Source organism: Andrena cerasifolii, chromosome 16, assembly GCF_050908995.1.
Source record: "Andrena cerasifolii isolate SP2316 chromosome 16, iyAndCera1_principal, whole genome shotgun sequence".
NCBI lineage: Eukaryota > Metazoa > Arthropoda > Insecta > Hymenoptera > Andrenidae > Andrena > Andrena cerasifolii.
The window spans coordinates 3,286,749-3,312,109 of NC_135133.1; positions in this window are offsets into that span (position 1 = coordinate 3,286,749).

Consider the following 25,361-nt stretch of genomic DNA (forward strand, 5'->3'; position numbering starts at 1 on the left):
AAGCGAGTCAGAGTGAATGAGCGTCAAGCGGAAAAGCACGGAACCGGGTTTAGCTTTTTCGCTTGACGCTGAAAGTCACGTGGACCGATCACCTGACTAGTTTTGCCGCTCAAAACGAGCGTCGAGCGTCAGCATGAAATTGTACCTTTAGGCTAAGTGGATGTTAAGGAAGAGTTAGTGATGCGCGGTATTTATCGATTACTGTACATATCGATATTTGCTTGTCGATATTTCGATATTTTTTTATCGATATTTCAAAAACTGATAATTGCAGGTATCGATAACTTTGTTCAAAATATCGATAATAGTTATTGCACCTTCTTTCGTCGTAATTTTCAAATTACTGCGTCTAAGTAAAATTCAGTAATTCCTTTTCATACTTTTATATTGAATGGTGCCTATGATATTTCTTATTAAAATAAAAATTCTAGTTTCCTTTATAAATATTATTTGGAAAGTAGATTACTTGTTTTCATTGTAATACTTTTGAATCTTAATTTAAATAAAATAATTTCTTAATGGTACTACATAAAAATTGTTATCTTTGAAAATCCTTTTTAATCAAAAATAATATTCTCTTGAATATATGTAGCCTATTTTTTAATTGGTAAATTCATATGATCTTCGTATCGATATTAGCAATATCGATACTTGTTGAATAATCTATTTCATGTATCGATATTGAACGAAAAATATATATATTGATAACCATTATCGATAGTTGGGACCAATATCGCACATCAAAATTCAAAAAATTCTGAAACTTTGTGAATAAGTAGGGGATTTCCTCCTGATCACAGCGCAATTTTTTTTTGCTGCCCAAATTCACTCGAAGGGGGTGAAATTAACCCCTAAAAAAATTCGGCTATTTTCCGATTTTGTGTTATAACTCGCAAACTGTAAGAGATAGAATAAAAGTTTCAAGTCAAAAGTTACTTCTTTTAATTAGATCTAGCATTTGGGGAAGAAATTATTTTACAATTCACGAGTTATAACAGAAAATCGGAAAATAATCGGATTTTCGGGGGTCAATTACACCCCCTTAGAGTGAATTTAGGCAGCAAACAAAAATTGCGTTATAATCAGGAGGAAATTCCCTACATATTCACAAAGTTTCAGAATTTTTTGAATTTCCCAGTACGGGAGCTCCGTGAGCTCCCCACCTAGACAACCTATTACCACGGCAAATAATGTTAACATTTACACTAACCGCCCAGTATAAATTATTATTAACTATGATCGACACAACTCGAGATATCAAGCAATTACTAACATTTGGCCTTGGATTTGCAAATGATTTTCTGCGCTGCATGAATTCTCTTTTATTCTCAATTGAGAATAGTATAAACACATTTCACAATTAGTCGAACTTGGTGTAAACGAATAGTTGCAGGAACATTTGGAGAAATATTTCGAAGAATACTTCTGAGTGGCATACTTGTTTCTCATGCAACTTTCCGCAAGGCTTTAAAGAATTAGATTCCACTGTAATTTCCATTGCTGGCGGTAAACTAATACTCGGGGCAAAAAGGATCCAATTATACTTCGCAAGAATGATTAAACAGTGCATTAAAAGCATTGTATAATATTTCCGGAATCAAATCTTAGGTAAATTCGATTCAGACAGTAACAACGAGTTCTTCAAAGTCTTGCACAAAGTTGCTGCGAAATTCTTTACGCGTTTGCATAAGGGTGTAATAATTTGTTAGCGGAGTGTCTTGGAATTGTGAGGTAATTCTGATGAAAACGTATATATAAAATGTTGGATACTCTAAGGCACTCCGCTAACAAATTATTACACCCTTATTCAAACTTTTTATTCAGGCTATTCTTAAACGAAACTCCAGTTACGATCGATTCAAGAGCATTCCAACATTTCCCCCGATTCACGTTCGAAAGCAATAAACATCGCAGTTGTTGCTCGTTCGCGCAACACTGGTCTTAAATCTTATTCGGCGACGGCACACCTGGAGCCGCGAACGACGAAATTATGCTGCAATGATTATCATAATGTTACGATTACACACGATCGGTCACAATTCTTTGTGATCTATCGGTTCAAGGGCTCGCCGATAAGTTACCCCTGGACGGGCGCGCTTCATCCGCGTTCTCGAGGTCTCGGACGATAAAATAACCATTCTTTAACCACTCGTTAACAATGCAGGGGCCCGTTATAGGTGCCGACAAATTTTCGGCTCGCCCACCGCTGCCGACCAGCGCACCCCCATTAACCATTAATTTCTAGCCGCGACGCGAAAATTTATTCCGTTCTCGTTATGCTCTCCGACGTGTGTTCCTCCTTTTATCATGCTAATTGTCAGAACGTTATTGTTCGCGGTTCCGTGAAATACAATCGAACGATAAAATTTGTTAAACATCGTCGGCCACCGAAATATTTCCACCCCCTCTGCCCGTTTCTGCCCCAGCGTAACGGTTATAACTCGTGAAATATCATCGCGCAGCAGGATATTCCGATGCGACCGTATTTTTGCAATTTCGAGCCCTACGTTTTATTGGCAACTTTTCCCACCGCCTCTCTGTTTCGTCGCCGCGGTTTAACGGCAAATTTCCTGCGCTACAGGGAAATCTTAATCGGTTTGATAAAAGCATGAATTTCTTAGTTACCAGATGCGAGCGCGCTTCTGTCTCTCCCTCGTCGTGTCCGTCGCAGAATCGTATGGAGATTGGCAAAGGGTGGCTGGCCCGAACTGATTGGCGAGCCGGAAATCCGACTGTTTTGCATCGGGGTGACCGATATACGAACTGGCCGCGCTTCTTTCTTTGTATCTCCGAAGCGAATTCCGGATCAAAGCTAGGGGTGAATTTGTCCCTTCGGAGATCATCGAGCCGTCCGCCCTCGAGCTTCCTCAGAGGCGCCCGCGGAAACGCAACATTTAGCCAACCCTCATCCCTTCCTTTCATCCGCCATTTGCACCGAACGCGAGAATTCTCGCGACTTAAGCAACCCCTTGTACCTGCTACCTCCCCCAGTATTTCTCTCTATGCAATACCCGGAGGAGAAGCCGGCGAACTCGATATTCGATCGTGTCTAACGAATCCGTCGCCGGGTCCTCCTCGAGATATTTTCGATTCCGACGGAATATTCGCGGCCGAGAGGATGCAGACGCTTGTGATTTTCCTCGGAGGGAGGAGCCCGGCCAGCACCAAAGGCACTCGCCTTCTGACATTCAAATGTTCGGCTGAACACGCGAGAATGGATGCCGGGAGCCCGACGCCGTCTATTCATCGCTCAAAGGGATCATTTATCAACATATTTGATATGCCCCTGGCCGCGTTACAGCAATGCAGGAACATTGCCCGGTTCTTTCCACCGGGGGCTTCCATAGAAATAATATGCTAATCGCGCGAACGCGGAGTTTAAAAAGTGCTCCGATAAATTCTCCAGACTTTTTCACGTAATTTCGCCCCTTTGCACCGTCACCGCCGCGAAAGATTCTTTTTCCGCGGCTTCCGACGTCTTAGAAGGAACTCCGCTCCTCTCTAGGGTATATCAGCGCTGGAATATATTCTTTCGCGCGCCCCTCTGCCGGATGTCGCGACCTGCTTCGCGGGGAAAGGACTCCAAGCTGACTTCCCGCAGCTCCTTTGACATCGCGGGGACGGTGAAGGGACGTTGGAGAGGAAGAAGAAGAAGAAAATGATCCGCGGATCTCGATGATCCACGTGTGCCACGGAGACGGGCGTAAGTGATTGACGCGGGATGTTAAGATCATTTACAAATCCCCTCATCGGCACTTATGCGCGCGGTGACGCATACGCGCATACATATTTATGCACCCCTGACGTATCGTGCCCTCATACATACATCGGTCATATTAGCCGCAAAGCGGACTACCCCGGGCTGCAAAGGCTCCGTTTATTTAAGCCAACACCGGCGCAGGGTCGTTACTTAGAAACACTCGGCGGGGGAGCACATTCTCGCTCTCACTGATAAATAAAAATACCGTAAACCGGGGGAACATTGGCATGTTTTTGGAACATTTTGCTACGTGATATAAAAATTCATATATTTGCTTTAAGTAGGGGAAGGTGGGGTAAAACGGAACGCTTAACTTTGGAGGGTGATAACTTAAAATCGGGGGGAGAAAAAGACGCGAGACTTCAACAGGAGTCTTCAGTGGACCTTAGACTGTAAGAGAATCAAAGTCATTGTTAAGGAAAATCTTTGGGAACGACGGAAAATGAAATTTACCGGAGGTATTGAAATCTTCGCCGCGCTCAAATGGTGGGGTAAGACGGAACACCCACTCGAAGACCCTGTAAACGTACGAAATCTTTATTTTTATGATTTAAAATGTATTCATTTATGTTAAAATCTATAAGTATATGTTTTAGGTATAACTATTGCAAATAAAATATAAGAAAAATATATGTTATACATACGAGAGAAAATATTTTATTAGATAACGTGAAAATTACGGAAAGTAATCAAATATAAATATAATATCGTAAAAGAAGGATAGATTAATACGGTTTGTTTATTATTTTATGAACAAAAATCACGTGCAAATGTATCATCTTCCTTTTCAGCACTGGTGCAGGCCTCGTGGACCCACCCTTTACACGCAGTCATTTAGTAAACATTTAATATTTACACTTCAGCGCGTGGTAAAGAACTTTTTAATATGTCAAAATGTAGCGTAAGCACTACAGAATCCAACGATGTACTTGCCGTTATTAATTTTCCAAATGCAAGTACCGAAAAGTGGTCGAAAGTCCAACGCAATACTGAAACGTCGATACCGGAATTTTTTCCAACTCTCTTAATGGAAAAATAACGCGCGCAGGGGTCTATGGTCTATCACAAAATGCTATGAGGACCCTTTGGTCCCATGTCACGCGATACCAACTCATTCGCAGCTCTTATCTAACAGAAACATTGGTGTTCCGTTTTACCCCACTTTCCCCTATCCTATCATACAATTGCATCTTTTGTGAATGCACTACAAGTGTCAAAATGCAGAAAATTTGTGTCCTTATCCTTCTTTAAAACATGTCAAATACCTGCCGATGTTACCCCGTAACCGTGTAACATCGGCACATCATATTTAAATAGCACTAAAAAGTTAAAGTTTTACCACATCTGAACTTATATTAACACTTAAATTTGTTTCTTTTTATGTTCAATGTACTTTATTTTTTATTTTTCTTACTTTCTTATTTTTTTTTAAATTTTTTAATTAATATTTTTAAATTTGTTTTGGGTATCCCATTATAACGTTGCATATGACGGTAATACAAGTGTGAAAATGTATAAAATTTCTTTCCTTTTCCTTTTTTATAGACGTTAAGTAGATGCCAATGTTACCCCGTACTGCCAATGTTCCCCCAGTTTACGGTACATGGTTGCGTGGAATTTCGCTTGCAATCAAGCCAGCAAGGGCTTAGGATAATTTTGAGGAACAGTGAGAATCGAAAAGCCTTCACTGTCTCCCTTTCGTATCGTCCACGATGACGTCCAACTGCTCCTCCGGACATTCAATTCCGAAACGCCACGTCAGCGGGACACTTTCAAGCATATTGAGGTTGGATCTGTACCCGGTAGCCATTCGCTCTAAGCCCTCCTTTCCATATTTATCTTGGCCACCTTCATTACCAGGGCCACTTCCAGGCTTCCTCTCCTCTTCTTCTTTCCCGTTTTACCGCTCGGTATCTGCGGGATTACCGGCCTCATCGGCGACGAACGCCGTGCCCCGCCACTCGGGGGAGGAGTAGGGCGGAAGACGCAGATTGCTTGGCGCGGGAGGGGGATTTATGATCGGGCGATGATAAACTCTCGGGAAGCATAATCGAATGTCTTTCACGATAATTTCCGCGGCCGGGCGGTTTCCTTTCATGCGGCTCAGCGTGAGGGAAAAACCGTGTCCGACCTTCGTTCCTCCTCGGGCGGAAAGGGACCTTACAATTATTTCTACCGGATGATCGTGCTCCGTGGAAGTTCGTCACTGGAAGAGCCTGTCCCCGGCAGACCTTTGCGCCGCGAACGCTGGTAATCGCGCGACGTTCCGCGGCGTTCCGGGGGATCGCGGGGGCGTTCGACGTTTCCGCGGCGCGGCCGCTTCAGCCCGGGCATACGCCCCGCGATTTAAGTCGTCAAGTTTTATGGGGGTAGTTTTCGCGGAGACGGTCCGCGGCAAGCCACATAAAAGGGGGTGGAAGTTTCTGGTAATATGGCGGCTTCCCGCGGAATATGGCGGCAACTGTATACAAGAGATAGCGACAATATTGAAGCGGCGGGAGCCTCGAAGAAAACCAACCGGATTTTCCTCCTCCGCGCTCGGGGGCGTCTGGCCCTCCCCCCACTTTTCTTCTCGCAATTTCCTTGGCACGGAATCTACGACTGTTCCGCGTTCTTCGGATGACCGAGTCGACTCGACTTTAGCCGAGGATTCCAGAGTGCAGTTGAAAGTTGGTGGTCGCAACGGTTTGTTGCGCTTGCCAGCGGGAAAGGAGGCGCGGATCTTCGGTAGCCGCGGCTCAGCGGCTGTCGATTGCGGATTAAGACGAGCGCTGCGCTCACGGTGGCCGTGGTTCAGAGGCTGCTGATTGCATCTGGCATTTGTGTCACGCCCTTGAGTGCCCAGTCGATATGCCCCGGCGAATTGGGAATTGGTATTCCGCTCGTGGCGTCCGCGACGGCCAGACGGATCTGCGAAGGAGCACCTTAGGCTAAAGGAGGATCCACCGGGGGCAAAGTGGTCTCGGAGAGGAAAGGGGCCGGGGCAAGGGTGACCCGTGGATCCGTTAAACTTGGTCAAATCGCTTCCCGACGATCACCTCGCACCGGAATACTAAGGGCCGGCAAAAGAGGAGCGTACGTTGCCAAGCGTTCTTTCTCCGATGGTTCGTTAACCAGCCATCCGAATCCCGGGGTTAAGGGAATTCACTGGAATTGCCGAACTATCGGGGCTCCGTTCCGAACGCTTCTCAACGTACACCTATCCGCAATTATTGTTAATTTCGTATTGCAGTAGAATCCTCCTCGAGGAAGATTTCGTTTCGGTCAACCGAAACGTTTCGTTCGTGGTTTTGGTTATCAGCAGCCCGCAGCTCGCGGCTGGCTCGCGCGAGGTATCCTCGTTGTATCGAATCCCTGGCACTCGATTCTGACCCTCTTCGGGGATACGGCTGACCGGGCCACAGAGAAGTCGCGATATAAAAACTTGCGCGCCGTATTTCGGGCTGTCGTGCCGAAGGTTTCGGTTGTCCTTTCCTCTCAACATCCGCGAGCACATGCGGCCGGAGGATCGCGGCGAGTCCGATTGGGGGAGGCGGTGATGCCCGGGAATACGGCCGCGTATGCAGGGGGGTTCGTTCCGAGGAAATTGTCCTTAAATCGTGGGGAATAAGAGCGATTGCGGCCGCGGCGCAACGTAAACGAGTGCGGCGAAAATGGCTCCGGAACAACAAGCGACTAGAGATTCAGGGGCGGTGTCGGTCGAGGCGACGGTATTGCGAAACGACCGGCCCGCATCATGCATCTTGGGGAAATTACGGCAATACCACGGATTGAATTTCACCGGGGACTGTAGTCTGATTTACTTCCGACCGATTCGCCGGCAAATCGAATTACGCCCGCGGCGGGCACGCGGAGGAGCCTCGAATTAAGAAACACTGAGACCTGCGGAAAATATCGGGCCGATGTAAATCAAGGCCTCCAGGAAACCTTCTTTTTCTCGTCCCGATTCCACATTCATTATCTGGCTGAATCGATGTCGCCGTCCCGTGCTTGTTAACAAACAAGTCTGCGGGATGGTCGCAGTCGGCTGCTCGGGGAGGGAAGAGCGCGAGGCTCGTCGCTGGAGAGACGAGATCTATTTCGACGGCATGTGCCATGGGAATCGAAGACGAGGAAGTAATTACAGGAAAGAATTAATCGCGAGATGCCGCATTAGGACCCGAGTGCCCCTCGTTCCTCTCGTGGAGGCCGGATACGCGGATATTTCCTGGGGCTTTATGTTCCGGAAAGGAAGGAGCATCTAGACATCTAGACAGTCAAAAACTTGGTTCGATTACCCATAAAGCCGGCTCGTTCGGCATTCTGTTTCTGAGGTACTTAGAGAGATTTTTATTTCGCGTGCTTTACGACCGCGATATCTTGATCGGGTAAGTTGATTCGGGGATGCGGGGATTTTCGTGCATAGGGTAATTGTCGGAGAGTTGCCGCACCTTGCGCGAAATTGTCACCGTGTCTGAATTTTGCAATGACAAATTTTTTCCAAGGATACGTATTATTAGTTGAACATCTTGCTCTACTATTAGCGTTAAAGGGAATCAGAGATTTAATGTTTGTCAGCCTTGGAAAATTGAAATTAAAAGCATCCGTTTTTGGGAGAGACGCCGCGCATGCGGGAGTGGCGCCGCATTTTCGAGAAACGTTTATTTTTCTATTTGAAATTGTTAATTTTCATCTTTCATTTAAAAGAATAGTAAAAGCAAAGTAAAATGAAACAGATTTTTAATTTAGACAGTTGTAAAATATAATATAATTGGAAAAATAAGTAGGTGCAGATATTATTTCTGCTTTTCTAAATTTAATTGTCTTTTCTTCTTCCTTCCACATTCATTGCAGATAAAATAGAAATAAAATGTGAAAAAAGAGTAAAAAGCCGACGAATATGTTTGGATTATCAGATTTGTCATTAAAAGATCAATAATTTGCCTTGAGATATCACGGTATATATTTTGAAACACTTTTTTTGTATTTTTAATATTAAAAACATCATTTAGTCGACTTAGGTGAAAGTGCGGCATCTATCCCAAATGCCCGGGAGAGACGCCACATTTTTGTATTTCCAAGTGCTGTGTCGAATGTGACCTATTCTGGCCGAGAAATATTCTTCAGAGTTCCTTTAACGTATTACAAAAGTTATATCTCGAAAAACTATGAATTTTTAACTACTACGATAGCAAAAATAAACTCGACGTATAACTGAGGCTATCAGCGCAATAGTGGCGTAAGGTGAATGTCCCAATTTCTGCTCATTTAAGAGGTTACTCGTCAGAAAGAAGATGTCAAAAATTTGTTTTAGATCAAAATTCGCAGAGTAATTGATTAATTCTTTAATAATAAATCAACCAGACGAAAACTATTTAAGAAAGATATTTAAAGATGTTTAACTATTAGTAATTTGTAATTAAATATAATGATTTAAATGTTCGTCTTTCTGCTCACGAAAAATAGCGATGTACGTATTTCTACTCACCATTTGTACCAATTTCTGCTCACATAATATGTTACCTTTGCAGGTTAAAATAAGTTACATCTTTTATGGAGATGTTTTATAACACAACAGTAAAGCATAAAATAATGATAAACAAAAAATGAGATGCCTTCGAATAGAAATAGAGGTTACAGCATACATTGAATTGTGTGGTTATATTGCTAAAATTTTGGTGAATAGAAATGGGGACACGACGGTGATTCACTTGACCCTAAACCTAATCACCTGTTTTCTACTTAAAATAATAAAAAATAGTACAAAATCTAAATCCAGATCACAATATGGTATCTGTTTTTGTTATTAGGTTAGTAGAGGATGCCGCATGCTTAAGCATTTGCTTAAAAATAAGTAGCAACTATGAATACCGGCCCTAGACTAGATCTAGAATTTTTTTCTAGATGCAAGTCTCGGTTTTTTCTAGAATATTTTTCTAAATTGAAACTTCTAGGCCGGTATTCATAGTCGCTGCTTATTCTTAAGCAAATGCTGAAGCATTCGGCATCCTTTACTAGCTACTAGGTTAGTAGAGGATGCCGCATGCTTAAGGGGTTATACCTAGTCAGGCGGCCGAAAAGAGGCGAATATTTGTGATTTTTTTTTTGAAGAAGCGGAAGCGTATAATTTTACAAAACTTTTTGCGTTTAAAAGAGCAACATTTAAAGAACATTTGGTAATTAAAATATTTACGTTTATAATGAAATAACAAGCGACATCCAAGAAGCATTTTTAAAAATTTGCTTTCGCGGTGAGCACTGCCATTCGTAACTAGATTATCTAAAATCAAAAAAACAAAAAAGATTTCGCTAGTATATTAATGTATCCTCAGGTTGACGGAGAGAATTTTCCGAAATATTAAGTTAAAACAACATGGCAGCTATTTAAAGTTGAAATCCTGATTTTTTCCTGCAAAAATTACGCGAAAAAATCAAGATTTCAACTTTAAATAGCTGCCATGTTGTTTTAACTTAATATTTCGGAAAATTCTCTCCGCCAACCTGAGGATACATTAATATACTAACGAAATCTTTTTTGTTTTTTGATTTTAGACAATCTGCTTCCGAATGGCAATGCTCACCGCAAAACCAAATTTTTAAAAATGCTTCTTGGATGTCGCTTGTTATTTCATTATAAACGTAAATATTTTTCTACGCAAAAATTACCAAATGTTCTTTAAATATTGCTTTTTAAACGCGAAAAGTTCTGTAAAAATATACGCTTCCGCTTCTTCAAAAAAAATTCACAAATATTCGCCTCTTTTCGACCACCCGACTAGGCATAACCCCTTAAGCATTTGCTTAAGAATAAGTAGCGACTATGAATACCGGTCTAGTGAAGAATTTTAGAATCACTCGTCCCTTTCAATCGGTCGAGCTATTAAATTCGATCAGGCAAATAAGAATAGCAGACACCCGTGGCCCTGTGGAGTGCTAAAGGAGCACGCGAATCTCGGCAGCATTGTTGCGAAAGCGATTCGTCCTGCTCCCTGCAAGCAGTCGTAAAATCGTCGCGATAAGGGATTGATATGGCGGGACTCTTTAGCCGCCAAACTGATCTCTTTTACCTCCGAGCAGGTTTAAAGACCCGGCCACGGCTCGCGGACGTGCCAAGTTGAGAGAAAGTACGCCGAGCGTCCTTTACAGGATCTTGTGCTTAATGGTGCTGAATCACAGATTGCGCGCACCCCTAAATTTGAATTTATTATCAACCCTTGCCTGGGACGAGCGTAGTGCCGTTGGATGGCGATCGTACGGTCGAAAGAATAATTCCCCTTCACCGTTCATCGCTCGTCTCGCTCCAGGACTCGGAACTCCAGAGGCTCACCATCGGGATGCTTGATTTCCAGCGAAGGGTTGCAACGCTTTACGTTGCAGCGACGCGCAGGCAGCTCGACTCCCACCAGGATCACCGACGCTGATTCGTACTTAAAAGGGAACCGACGGCAGTCTTAAACTCGACTGGCTACGGCCACGCGATGGAGTTTTCTCCTCGCTGAGGCGCGGTCGATCGCCGCTGCCGTCCGGCTCGTTCACAATAGCTAATTGCATAATCAAACGCGGCCCGGTGCGGCGTCGAACGAATGCACCGGGCCGCGATTTCATCACCGGACGCGGTCTATCGTCGGTCGTCGTTACGTTCGATCGGCTCCGCGGCGCAGCGCGGAGTGGAACAGAGCAGAACGGGGCGGCTGATAAATCCGACGTTGTTGCCGCTATAAATCAATTATAATATTTCACGGTTGGCTTCGGGTATCGATTATCGGCAATAAATGCTCCCGAACTTTCCCGCCGTGGGCAGGCCTAAGCGGCGGCGAACGAATCCATTGCCGAGCGTCCCGGCGCTGGGAAGAGAGCCGCGCGCGCGGATAATCGCGCGTCGACGCGTCGAAACGACGCGCGAAATGAATGCACCGGCGATTCAAGCTGACCGGACGCGGTCTATCGTTGCCTGTCGTTCCGTTCGATCGGCCCCGCGGATAGAGCGAGGAGCAGAAATTCAGCGGAGGCGCTGATAAATCCGACGCGCATCGCTCCCGCAATAAATCAATTATAATATTCCACGGTTCGGTTGGGGTATCGGTTATTAGTAAAACCCGTCGCCGCGGCGGAAGGCGTCCATATATTCACGGGTGTTTCTCTCGATTACAAATTTCGCGTTTTCCTGCCCGGACCAGGGGAGTGGCCGACCATTCGCTGGTCGTTCCACTTGCCCCGCTTCTTCCTCCCGTTCCTACCTCGTTCTTCGCGCGTTCCCTTCGTTCGACGCCTTGCCCTTGTCCCGGCGTCGCCATCTTACCACCCGAGGACCTGCCCTTCACTGCCACGGATTTTAACTAGATCTTAAGGGCTCGAAAGGATTTTCCGGGGGACGACGCCGGAGTCTAGCATCGCCGACGCCGCACCATTATTCACCCTCTATTGGATTCGTCGATTTTTCCGCCGCGATGTGCGACGCGCGGCCCGCAGTGACGCCTCGCGACGTGCAACGCGCGGTCTGGTCGTTACGACACCGAACGTGAACATAAATCCTCTCCCCCTTGGAGGAGCCGATACCACCGCGGTACCGGCAAACGAGGCTCGTGCGGAGTCGATAATGGATTCTGGACGGTGTCGCGACGGTCATTCGATACTCGAAACGGTTTACCGCAAGCGTTGAACATTGATTTCTCGTCTCGCCTGACCTAGTAGAAAAGGAAACGCAGGGCTGTGTACGAAGGGAAAGACAGTACGGTTGGCGCTGCCTTTCCCTTTCCGAATTTGCGATCGAGGTAGGGTAGACAGGGTCGAATCGGATCACAGGGCGAATCGGATGAAAATAAGAATTTAGGCAATATTTCCTACGTCGCGATAGAAATGAGCATTTCGGTCGTTCGTAGTAACTCGTCTCTATCCCCCGCACCTACCGCAAAAGTCCGTTAATTGTTTTAAGTCATTGTTTAGAGCTGGCCTACGTTTTCAGTGACATGGACGCGTGCGAACGTTACAATTCTGGTCCGAATCTAACCTACGTGATCTGCAATTTCTTATTTAAAATAAAGAGTAAGCTTGAAAATTCCAATGTGTTTATTGTTATTAGTTCGCACGATGTCCAAGTTTAGTATTTCATGTATTTTAGACTATTGTATCATAATTTGTTTATGTAATCTACACCCTTTGAAATAGTTATGTATGGGGCTAATCGGATCACGTTATTTGGGGTGAATCCGATCACTCTTTATTTTCATTTGAGTATTTTTATGATTATAAATATGATAATTGTTTATATACAGATGATTAGTGGGTACATAAAGAAGAGAAATCAGGGATCATGGTGTCCAAGAAAAATAAAGGAATCTGTGATAAAAATTAAATTTAGAGAATTGACGAAAAAAAAAAATAAATTAATGGTCTTAAGAAGATGGCATTGTGTTTACTCTAGTGAAAAATTAATTCGTCCACTTTCAGAAGATTATCTGAGAAGAGTGATGCCACGAGAATAGTGTCACTTGACTTCACTGTCATTAAATTGGATTTATTTAAGTTGATTCTAAAGATTTTCGTTATGAAAATTTCAGTTTTTTTCAGAAATTTATGGGTTATCCGATTCGCCCCGAAACTTGGCGATATTTCTCACTTTTTGTTTTTTTGTTTGCAGAAGAAACACTTTCATGTTTAATTTTATTTTCTATCATTAATCTTAAAGCCAAAGGTGTACCGATCACGAATATATAATAAAAAATTAATTTTTTAATGTTTGACTAGTATTTTTAAACCGTCAAACACAAAGTGCTCCGATTCGCCGCGGTCTACCCTACTAGAAGGTGGATAGTATAAAAGCTAAACAGCGGTTTTGCTAGGAGCACATGTGCTCGCAGCGCCGTAAGCGTCGCGTTGCCAGGAATGTCCGTATTTTTGGAAGCTGATCATCTTCCTGCTTCCTGCTCTTCTCGGCCACGATATGGTCGAGCGAAGGGGACTGGTGCGGCACTTGCGAGTTATTCGTCCAGATCTAAAGATTTGGAACGCACCGCGGCACCGCATTTGCATACTCCAGCGATTCCGATGCTTTCCGCGCCTGCACCCCCGCCCCACCCCCGCCTCAGCCGGGACTTAGTTCTTTCCACCGTCCCCGATGCAAATTACAATATTCCCGAGCCGTTCGTTCGGATATGAAAATATATGCGTCTCCCGATCAGAATAAACGCGCGAGTTCTTCCCCGTCCGCGCTTAGCTGGGGAACAAAGGGCGAGGTTGGCTTTTCGTTTGCATTCCGTTCCGTGCACCTGTGCGAGCTCCCCGGCGCTCTGACGAGAGGAAATTTTACCGGGGGACCTCGGAGCCGTTGGGTACAGTGCGACAGAGGTGTTCGCCGTCAGCTGCGCCATAGAATTGTCTCCGAAATCAGAGGAGACGTTCCCGCCGCACTCTCAACTAATCCCCCGAGCGGAGGCCACGTATTACGACACACGGCGCGGATTTATCATCGTTTCTGGAAATAATTAGCCCACGGCAGCCTGAAGGGTTCGCCGAAGGATCCTTTGTGCGCTCTCCGCAGCCTCTGTCGGTTGTTCTCTAATCGCGGAATTAGTAGGACTCGGGAAATCGCGGCCCGCATATCGCAAATCCGTTTACGTTTCGCCGAGGGAGGAGATCGAGAAGGGTGAGCCTCATTATGGTCAGAAATAATATTCCCGCAGGGCCACTCTTGCCGCGAGTGTTCTTGACTCTGCGCTCCATTCAATCCTCGCAAGCTTCTGATAGAATTTCTCATTCCCATCGTAATTCACGATCGATCGAATTCGCTTAGCGCGGACGAAGCAGCGGCTCGGACGGTTCCGGCTTCGAGTTCTCCCCGTGCAATCGGCTCGCAGTGATAGGGATCGTGCTTGGCCGAGAGAGTAATGCTTCCCACGCGGCCGATAGGAGCACTCTCGCCGCCGACTTGCTCGTTTTTTCTTCCGTAGCAATATTTAGATAAACCACGGTACGTGCGCCGACTATGAAGCGGCCACGCGAGAGATACACGGGGAACATTGCAGGTTTTATTGCCGATTTCTTGCCCATCGGGTCGCGTTTAATCAGTTCCACGATGGACCACCGCGTCTACGTACGTGCACGGCGAGCAGCGAAGTAAAAGTCGCGGCGCTGGCTTTCGATCGACGACGATCCGGCGAAAAGCCCTTCTCGTTCTCGCGAGACAAAGCGCTGGAAGTACAGGGTGGAGGGCAACGTTTAACAGAATCAGGCTTGGGAGGACGCGAGTAAAAACGGGTCCCAAGCGAAAGAACGCCGCGTCGCCTCTCGGGTGATCGACGATCTAATTATTTCCAGCCTTTCCTCGTTAGCTCCTTCGTCGCGCGGGTGGCCAAGCTCCCTCCGCCGCAAATCGTTCCTTTTGTACCGTCCCCCGTGTTATCTAAATCGCGCGGAATATTTCCAACGGTAGCACGCTTAGAGGTCCGTGCTCGGGTTGTGTTCCCGTTAAAAAGCAACTCGCGTATCAATTTCACGGGACAACGCGGTGCATCGCGGGTAATCCGGCGTGCTGGATCGTCTTTTTGTTCCTGGCCGCTTAATATTGCTTGTCCCGCTGTAATCTCCACCCCCGACACCCTGTTTCGCTCCCCGGCCGCCGCCCACCGCGTTTCGCTCCACTACTCCAGCCACCCCCTTCGTCCCAGTAGCGTAGACCGGAGTTTTCTTGGTCCCCGACATCGCTCTTCGCTATCAAACGGCTATTTCTTAACCTGTGCCAGGGACACTCCGTCGCGATGCTCTTGCAGGATCTGCTGCTTCGGTTCTGCTCGAAGGAGTCCGCGCTTCGGCAAATGGTTCACTTGCGAGGGGTGGAGGCAAATTTTTGGCGGGAGAAATTCAACTCCCTTTTTATGCAGCGAGTCTTTTAAATTGGAATATGTATATTAACGCTTGACGATACTTTCACAGGCAGACGTTCGTTGACCTAGGGGCGGCAAAGCTACAAGTCCACCCCTGCCGCTTCCACCCCATTTATGGTGGCGGATACCCAGCGAAGGTAAAGGATTCCACCGAGTTTCTTGAGCGATAGAAAGTGCTGATCAGCGCGAGTCTCTGAATAGCGAGAGCGCTGGGAAAGGATCGACAAAGGGGTGGGCTTTGCCCCCGATGGCTCGCGCCAATGGCGTTCCTTTCGGTGTTTCGCAGCCGGCGGTACGTTCACCATCGCGGAACGCCGCGGTTCCGCTGGTACTTAACGTAAGTACGTCGAGTTCGGCGGTAAAAATAAAGAAAGCTCCTCGAGTTTTCGCCCCGTCCACCCTTTTTCCCGCCGCGCCGGCGAGTGTCCTCGGCTGGTACCCACTGCCGGGACAATGTTATTTTACGGCACGGTGAGTTTGAGCCTCTTTCATCCGGCGACCACGGTGCTCGCGCTGCGATTCTGACGGTAATGGTTGCGGTGCTGGGCGACGACGGTGGTGGTGGTGGTGGTGGTGGTTTCTAGCGGGCCGCCACACCCTCGCGGTTGCCTCCGGTTCGCCCTCTGCGCTGCCGTTTAATCTGATCAACGGCGGATTATATCGGACAGCACCCTGACGAGCAGCAGGAGAAAAAATCGCGGGCCACGCCGCGTTCTGCGGTCTTCAGCGATTCTCTGCGAAGGGTCGGGGGTTCCATTTGTGTGGCGTCCGGGGTTCCGCGCAGTTGATGCAAGCGGGCACCGCACTTGTTTCGGCAGAAGAGACTCAGGGGGGCGAAAGAAAACTTTCGATTAAAATAGACTCGAGGGTTCCAAGGTATCCGCACTCTTCCGTAGATTCACAGAGGCTGGAAGCGGAGCACACTTTCGGGGAAATTGCAGAAGGGTAGAGAAGTCTTGCCTTTTTATTAGATCAAACCGAGTGTGACCAAGCTGTACGTTCGACTTGACTCGGTCACTCGGCTCCTGTCCGAGCGAATAAACGTCTCCGCGCCTTATTCCGAGCCACCCCCTTTTCCCGGCCGCCATCCCCGGGGCACTTTTTTACGTCATAGAGAGACCCTGCTGTCCCGACAGCATTTTATCGGCCAGCGTTCTGGTCCGGGTTCTCAATTTCGTTTCTCTCCCTTGTATACCGCCAAATTCTCCAGCCAGCGCAGAAATCCCCTTCGCAGCAGCAACTCGAGGGTCTCCTTTCCTCGTTGAGACACGCTTTTCAATCGGGCAGCCTGAATCTAAGCCAGCGGATACAGAGCAGACAGGCAGGATTTCACTTGCCTAGGATCCGGGAAGACTAAAGAATAGCAGTGCGCTCGGGGACAGTAATGGTTCACCGTTCCATACATCTCCACGGCACCTTTGCTACGTCACTTATCGCGAGGACGATGGGCATCGCCGTAACTCGATTTCGCGTTCCATCTGAGACGCTGAAGGTCCCTGCGGCCTGCTCCTCAATAAGGCAATTCGCTGACCCGAATTGACTCCATTGCCGCGGAAAGAATGACTTTCCAGGCGATATTCCGCTCGTCGCGCGTCACCAAGGGTCCTCGCCACCGAGAGACCTTTCGCTTCAACGCCGGGAAGGGGGAGAGACACTCGGGGGTGTTCGATCCGTGCGCGAATCCAGGCGCTGGATGTCGACGATATCATCTGTTCGATTCTGCTTCGACTTCCTCGAATGAGAAAGATCGCTTCTGATTGAATATTCGCGCGAGCGGAGTCGGGGATCCATCGTTGACGGTTATGATTCCCCCACCCCCGGGGGAGAATAAATGCTCGGGGTGCAGCCAGCGATCCAGATTCGGGATTCTTATCTGTCCACAAAGCTTAATCCTCCGCCGCGAAGGCGGTCGTGCGCTAAAAAGTATTTTACGAGCTGCTTATACGTTCCAGCGGTCACCCTGACACCGAATCCAATTTTCCAGATACGATCTTTAGTAGGGATCAGGTGCCGAAGGTCCGGGGCCCTCCCAGCCTGGCCTGCTCGCATTCGTACAGCCATGAAATCATTATGGCTTCCCCGCGTTCCGTGTGACTCGTTCCCACAGACAATTCGGTTCTCCGTTCCAATCGAAGACAATTCTTCCTCCTCTTTCTTCGCCGAGCCAGACAACACTCGCCCGTAGACAGGAGGGTGCGCTATCGATCCATTCTCAGGATCTACCGTTCGCGTCTGTGCTCGCCGGTGTATCGCCATATTTTAATATTTCCCGCGGCGAGCAGAACGGGGGAGAGGGCCAGATAAAATGCTTTACGACGCCGAGGAATTAACCCTTGATTTCCCGGCATTACTCTCACCGCGGAGTCTGCCGAGATAAAGGGGTGGCTCCTTCCTTACTATCTCCGCGGCATAATGGCCGACGAAGAAGGGCACCGTTCATCGCGAAAGATATAATGGAGCCGCGCCGTGGCTCCTCCACGGCCCCGTACACCCGCGATTTATGGTTTCTTTTATTTAGGGGAATAATGGAGCAAGGTTACCGGGGTGCACCTAGCTGCGAGTCCGTCAGCCTTGTTCCCCGAGCCACCATCATCCCCGGAGCCTCGATCAGACACCGGGTACTCGCGTTTACAGCCTTCCCGTAACTATTATGCATCGTCGCCCGGTGGCTGCCGCCGTTGTAACGACGGTACAGCGCGCCCGCTCCCTCGCCGCCTCGAGGAACACGAGGATCCCCAGGGCGAGGGGATCGTTGCACCCGCAGTGTCTTTCCTGCCGCATAGAGAGTGCACCCCCGACACCTTGCGTTTCTCAGCTCGAGGAGGTGGAAGAAGAGGCAGCCAGGCTAGGGACCCGGCGCGAGGTGTCCGCCGCGCCTGTATCAATATTCATCAGCGTCCTATGTTCGGCTGGCTCAAATTCGTAGGATTAGCCGGAAACTTCGCGCCGCTCCCTCCGCTTCTATGCAGTGCCATGCACGGGGGGTGGCGGATAGGAGAGAGAGAGCTGGGCAGAAAGACAGAGAGAAGCCGGCCGAACGGAGAAGGACGAAGACGGCCAGGGGGCCAGGGGATGAAGGAGAGACAGAGAGGGTGAGAGAGATCGTGGCAGTCGCCGTGACGCTCCACCGCGGGATTCTAATCCGGGTAGGCGGGCGTGTGTGACGTCATATTGCATAACAATTAATCAACGGGCGATAACAGCTAGCCGGGTCGTCGGAGTGGGAAGCCCTGATAATCATTTCACCGGGCAGCTTAAAGTGCCACTAGTTAACGCTAAGCCGATTTAAAAGCGATTTAATATCCGGAATATTATACCTAGGTTTCCCTCTCTTTCGCGCGCTCCCGCGGCCGCGCCGGCCCCCGACAAAAGCGATCATGCTCGAACAGATATTCTCGTTACGGGATTCTTAACGGGTGTTCCTTCCTTTTCCTCGCGCCCCACGTTAGCAGAGAAATCTGGGGAGATCGCTGCTGGGCCAAGGAAGGCAACGCCGATGGCCTCAAGCCAGACACACTTCTCCTTTTGCGCTTCCTATTCTCTCGCTTCTTCTCTGTTTCTTTTTTCTCGGGGGAAAAGTACGTTTGGCAGTTGCAGGGATCGCTTCTGCGTGGTGCAAGTCCTGCATTCGCGATGCTCCTGCAAGATGAGGATAGTCCGCTCGCTGTTCTAGCAACCTGCGCGTAAGTCTGGTCGACGGAACAGGGCGCACCGTGTGCTTATCGCAGCGCGCTTCTTCCGACAGTGTACCGCTAATAAGCAGTGGCACCAGCCACATGCTAATGCATAATACCGATCAAACAACTGTTTAAGCAGCCCCGAGTTAAGTGCGTCCCATTCTTTCGCGATCGCCCCTTCGCCCCTTCGCCGTGCTAGCACCGTCGGGGCCGACGGGGTTGTTTTTGTCACGATGACTGGGAGCCAAGCGTGCCCTGTCAGCCGTGATTCTCGTCGCTTTTAAATCCCTTCAACTCCATCTTCTCTCCTCGCCGGAAAAACCATCCTCGACAAGTTAATGGTACGTCTACTCGCGACTCCAACCCCGGAACAGTGGAATTTTTCTCCCGCAACTTGCTTCTTGCGCCCACTGTCTTTCCTATCCTCTTCAGCTTTCAGCTTTTTACCCCCTTCTGCTCCGCGGAATACTCCAACCTGCATCGCCACGAATTCCCCATCGTCTAGCAATTGTCGTCCGGTGTTTGCGCAAGGTGTGCTAGATCGCGATACGGCTCCAGCCTCTCCTAGGTGGCCGTGGTCAATAGCTTGCCCGCGAGACGGCCGCGTATATCCCATTTTCGTAGGCCGCTGATTGAGGACAGATGCACGAGCAGGGGAAGTGCGCTGTACAGTATGGATGAGGGTACAGTCGGTCACAATGACCCCTCCTGGGTACAATGGCGCACTGGCTCTCTTCAGCAGGGCCATTGCCGACCCGAAAATCACTCGGCTATGACAAAGAGCTGTGTTCTCGCTCCCACAAATGCGTTGTAAATACGAGACTACCCCGAGTGTGTCTGGTCGAGGCCAGAGAGCCGAGTGGATGCTCCTTCTTGAGGCTAGACCACCAGCTTCGTGGATGACGCCCAAAGCTGCGAGACCCTGGCCATCTCAGGCTTAGCGGAGACGAGAAAGTGTACGAGTGTTTTACGTCTCCCGTGGTTGTCATAGCATGCCGGCGCAGAATCAAGCGATGTTTATCGGTTAGGAAAGCGGATGAACGAAAAAACAAGTGACGCGATCGATCTGCGACGATTCGGGGACGCGGTCGGCGGATCGTTTCCATAAAATCTGTTGCTCGCGTTGCCGGCCGAAATCCTAATTAAACGGCAGATTCGAATTCGCCGGTGGTCCACGTACAAGCTTAATCCCGGGAAAGCGCCGATAATATCGATCGATGCGCGGCGAGTTAATTAAATTAAAATACTCGTATAATAGCGCGCCAGATGGCACGGCCAGAACATACAACCTGGTATTGAGTACCGGTTCACCCCTCGGCAACCCCCCGCTATAATACGTAACTCGTTTAGCCTCGCAGGTTGACAAAAAAAGTAAGGAGGGCGGAACTGCCGCGGGATTTCGCTTGGCCAAAGCGTTTAAGGAAACCCCACGATTGCTTTTCCACGACCTTCCAGCCAGGAATCACCGATTCATTCTTTCTTCGATCGTACTTCGAGTTATCATTCAAGAGAACTGTTCGTAGGACATGTGCTACCGTTTGTAATTTAATCCTGCACGACTCGGGGATTCTTAAAAATAGCGCATCTTGTGGAATTGCAAATTGCGAATTTTGGTGTTCGGTGTTGCATGTCCGCGCTTGTCGAAATGGTGGGAGATGCAGACAGGTACCGGCGACTGGTAGATCCGAGATGATACGGTACTGATTACCTATTTACCGAATGACAATCGAATGGTTATTTAGTTTCATGGGGTGAGAATCGAACCGCAGTTTAGCATCACGGAGGCCGAAGGCAGGTCGTTAGCGGCGTTGTCGCAACATATGCGCTCGGCAGGCTCCATATGGGCCACCATGGACCCAAATACGAAGCCCCCCGGAGCCAAGGTACCTAACCCCACGAAGGGGGATCGATACCGTTTCGCTCCTTAATCGGTCAGCTTTGCGGCTTTCCACAATGTTTCCCCAGATTTTCATATTCTACCGAAAGAGTCAGACTTGCCGTCGCGAACGGAAGCTGGCGATTTAGAAAGAAAGCTTTCTTTCGTCATCTCGCTGCATCTATTTCGCAGCATCGCCGAAGTAGGGGGTGTAAAAGATTTTCCTGAATTCAATAGCACTTGGAATAAGTGAAAAGTATCTCAGACCTTGCTGGCTTAAGGGGGTATTCTACCGAAAAATTCTATTTTTTTTGTTTGATTTTCAAATATTTTAGGGTTTCGAAAATATGTCTCTAAAATATTAAGCGTGGCCGGCAGTCGTTCCCTCGACCCTTGTATCTAAAGAGACTATGACTGCCAGCAGAGAAGAGAGAGCTGCCTAAAATGATTTTTTTTAAGTTGAAAAAGGTTTCCTCTACGGTCCTGGTATACCAGATTAGGGATAAGTTGCAGAAATGAGTTGTTATCTACCGCGACTTCAGTCGTATAGGTCGTACTGCATGAAAAACTTTAAACGCGTTTTTCTCGAAACAATTTTTTTAGATCGGGCGCACATTTTTCTCAAAAACTACTGGACCGATTGAGCTAAAATTTGACACACGTTCAAAGTGAACGTGTACCTATAGCCGGAACTAGAATTATATCAATAGTTTTAATACAACCTTCCCCACACCTTGTTTTACCTCAAGAAAATTCGAAAAAATCAAATATAAATTTTTAAACAGCTGCGATTTCGGTAACAACGTCCGGACTTGGTTACATCTAGTTCGGGCGATAACTACACTCATATAGATTAAAAAAATCTTTGGTACTTTCGTTTCAGATGACTAGGACAGCCGCAATTCGTGCGCCCGATGGGGCCAGTTTTTGATGACACGACCTGCGCTTCGGCCTGTAACTTGTACAAATTTCAATATAACGCATTCCAAAAATTTGTGTTGATAGTTCAAACGCTACTAAATATATGTGCAAAACCCCTGCCCTGTAGGTGCGATAGGTTTTCCAGAATTAATTTCCAAATATCACCTTCAGAAACGAGTGTCTAGGCTAGAATACCCCCTTAAGCACAGAAACAGCTGAGTACGGGGGCTTGTTAAACATCGAGGAATAGAGACACTTGGAGCGGGGCCTATAGGGTGGTTCGATCGAATCCCATAAGCATTGCGGTCGTCGGCGACTTTAAATGCGACCATATGATGAGGGTGGCTGAAAAACCTGGTATTTTCTATAACCGTGGCGCAACCGTGGACGAGGGCCACCGATGAGTTTGCGCGGCAAGTGCACCGTGAAGCAGAAGAGACCCCCATGGAGGAAGAGAGAGTGAGCGCGGACGGTGAGCAGGTTGACTAGCTTTGTCCGTGCCCGATGATGACGATGGGGTCGGTCTCCGCACAGATGGGCCGCTAATCTCATTGAAAACTCATGAGGACTCTCAGGGTGGGGGTGGGCCTGGGGGAGGTGAGCCAAGGGCTGAACCCTGCCCTGCAAGTCTCTGTAAGTCCTTGCATGGGGGCCAAGCACCGTGCCAATCACCATATGTCGTACGTATATGCGTGCGCGTATAAACGCGTGATGCATGCTCCCGAGAATATGTCGCCTTCTTTTTTTTTTCCACCGGCCGCATGCAGGGGCACGTTGCGTGCTGAAACGTCACAAAGTTTAGAAATCATAGGTTTGCTTAGGGATATTGTCCTCTTCTTCGTATTGAGTTACAGACTGAGGGTTTGGCTCGTCGTTCTCCTCCTTTCCACGTTCACCTTGTATCGGGACCAGCCTCGTCCACGTCCCGGTTTTCTGGCCATTCCCATTACCCTTTTCCCGCGGCGGCTCGTATACATATTTAAGGTCGCGGCCACCGTTAAGATCACCGTAGCATAACTCCGTGCCGGCTGGCTCTCTCATGCATATTCCTCCGGTTTAGCAAACACTCCGCGGAGACGCGGGAGAAGGGTCGAGCCGGAGCTACAGGCACAGAGGAGAGTGCAATGGAGAAAGAGGGAGAGGGAGGAGCCCGGCACGCACTCCCGGGCATACGGGGTTGCTTTACGAGCGGACAACTAAGGTATGCTGCCGGTTTCAACCCCTGCTCCTCCGGTATAATCGTGCTTTTCGTAACGTGGCCGTAGCTGCAACGGGCCAGAGGTTTTATACCCTGGCTTCTCTGTCGGAGTCGGTGCATCCACCGTGACCGAGTCCCGTCGCACTCGCTGCCCTCACGGAATACGCTGCGCGTAAACTCTCGGAACACGGCCAGATCCCGAGTGCCCGGTGTCCTCCACTCGCTTTTCCCTCCACCCCAGGCTTGCCCCCTTTCCCATTCGACGCTGACAAGTTCTTGTGACTCTGAAAGGGGTGTCTTTCTGGTCTTAACCTTTCGCTGCCCCCGTCATCCGAGCTGTGCCCTTCGTTAAACCTGTTGCTGTAAATCACGCGAACGGTGTTCGAGAACTCTGCTCACAGAACGGGAAGTAAACGAAACGCCCAAGAATCTGTTCCACTCTTTGCATAGACTCTGCGGCGAGGCAGTACGTTGATCAGGTGGGGATGACGGGGGATAGAGGGTTGGTCTCGGAAGATTTGGCGTGATTGCTTTTGACAGGGCAGTTAGGGGCGATGAACGGACGATTGGCGGATAGAAGATAGCGAAACTGGATACCTCGCGCATATGCTCGCCCGTAACTAGGAGCGTAAAGTATATTCCTCGCACATTCGATCTTGTTCATCGCGAGTTCTGTCCACCGATGTTCCCAACGTTTGTTTATAAGGTCAGAGCTCGGAAGGAGCCCGAGCGACAAATTTATTCACGCGGATCGAGGCTGTCGCTAATTCTTCTATCGGAGCCCAGGTGTTCCCTGGGTTTCCGCGGGCCAGGCACATCGAGGTCGCACTGGGAATCGGGACTCGGACAAATTACACGCGGGGCAGACTTAATCTAGCTTCGTTTCTCCAGGGAACGCAGAAAGAGAATCAAAGTCACATCTGTGACGTCCAGAACGACGCCACCGGCCGTCCTGGGTCTCCTCGCCAGCAAGATTGATGACGCCTCCCGCGCTTTACCACCGTTTCCAGTATTCTCTTTTCCGGCCGTGGCCGCCGGGAGACGGGCGGGAGAAAGGAGGACGCGATTTCTCTCTGTGCAAACGAGACGTCTCCGCCCCGAGAAGCTCGGCTCCCCGCTTCAGCCGAGCCCGCTGACGAATGTCCCGTGACATTGGTCCTGCGAGAATCTTTGTCACTGTTAACGGTCCAGAGGCAATTAAATGTTTCAAGCCCTTCTTGGTGGCTGCAAGGAAACTGACAGGAAAGGGAGATCTGTGCAAGCAGAGTACTTGTAGCAAACATAGGAATATGAATTTGAATCGAAAAATAGGTGAACGAGGAAAGAGGAGGAGCCAAGGGGCCCTCGCATCCCCCAAAGAACGGGTTTTGTAAAAAGAAAAGAAACCTGGATTTTATTCTCTAAACAAATTTTTAAAATCACCTAATGAATTTTTTTGAATTTGCTTTAAAAATATTTGTAACCCTTCAACTCGGCTACCCCCAAAATTAAATCCTGAGTGCATCACTGAGATTGAGTAGGGGAGATCGGGATTATTTGATTAATTTTTAACATTTCTAATTTTTATAAGTAGACCATTGGTATTTTGTTGACTTGTTGCACACCCAAAGTTTACAAATTTCATTAGGTATGCAGGCTTAATTTTGAAAACTGTTTTAATTGAGTCTAAGTCGTAATTTTTATTATATTTAGAGTAGGGAGGCGAATAAGTCAACATACCCCGGCTGTGGGGTTAGTTGGCAAACTAAGGGTTTTTAACCCTTTGCCTACGAAAGGCGTATATATACGCAGCCAATTCCCTCAATATAGTATACGAAAGGCGTACATGTACATCTTAGGACCAATCAGTTTTTTTTTCACTCCTTCACACTGTTATTTTTTTTTTATTAAGTATCATGGTGCTAGATACTGTAATTATTTTGTACTTGTTTTTTATGGTCTATTTGGAAGGCCTGAGAGTTTGAAGGGAGGGTAGGGTGTAAAACTGGTAGGGGTGAGTTTGGAGGGATTTGTGGTGGGCGAAGTGGATTTGAGCAGCTAAACTCTTTGCCTCGACTGCATCTTGAGGAAA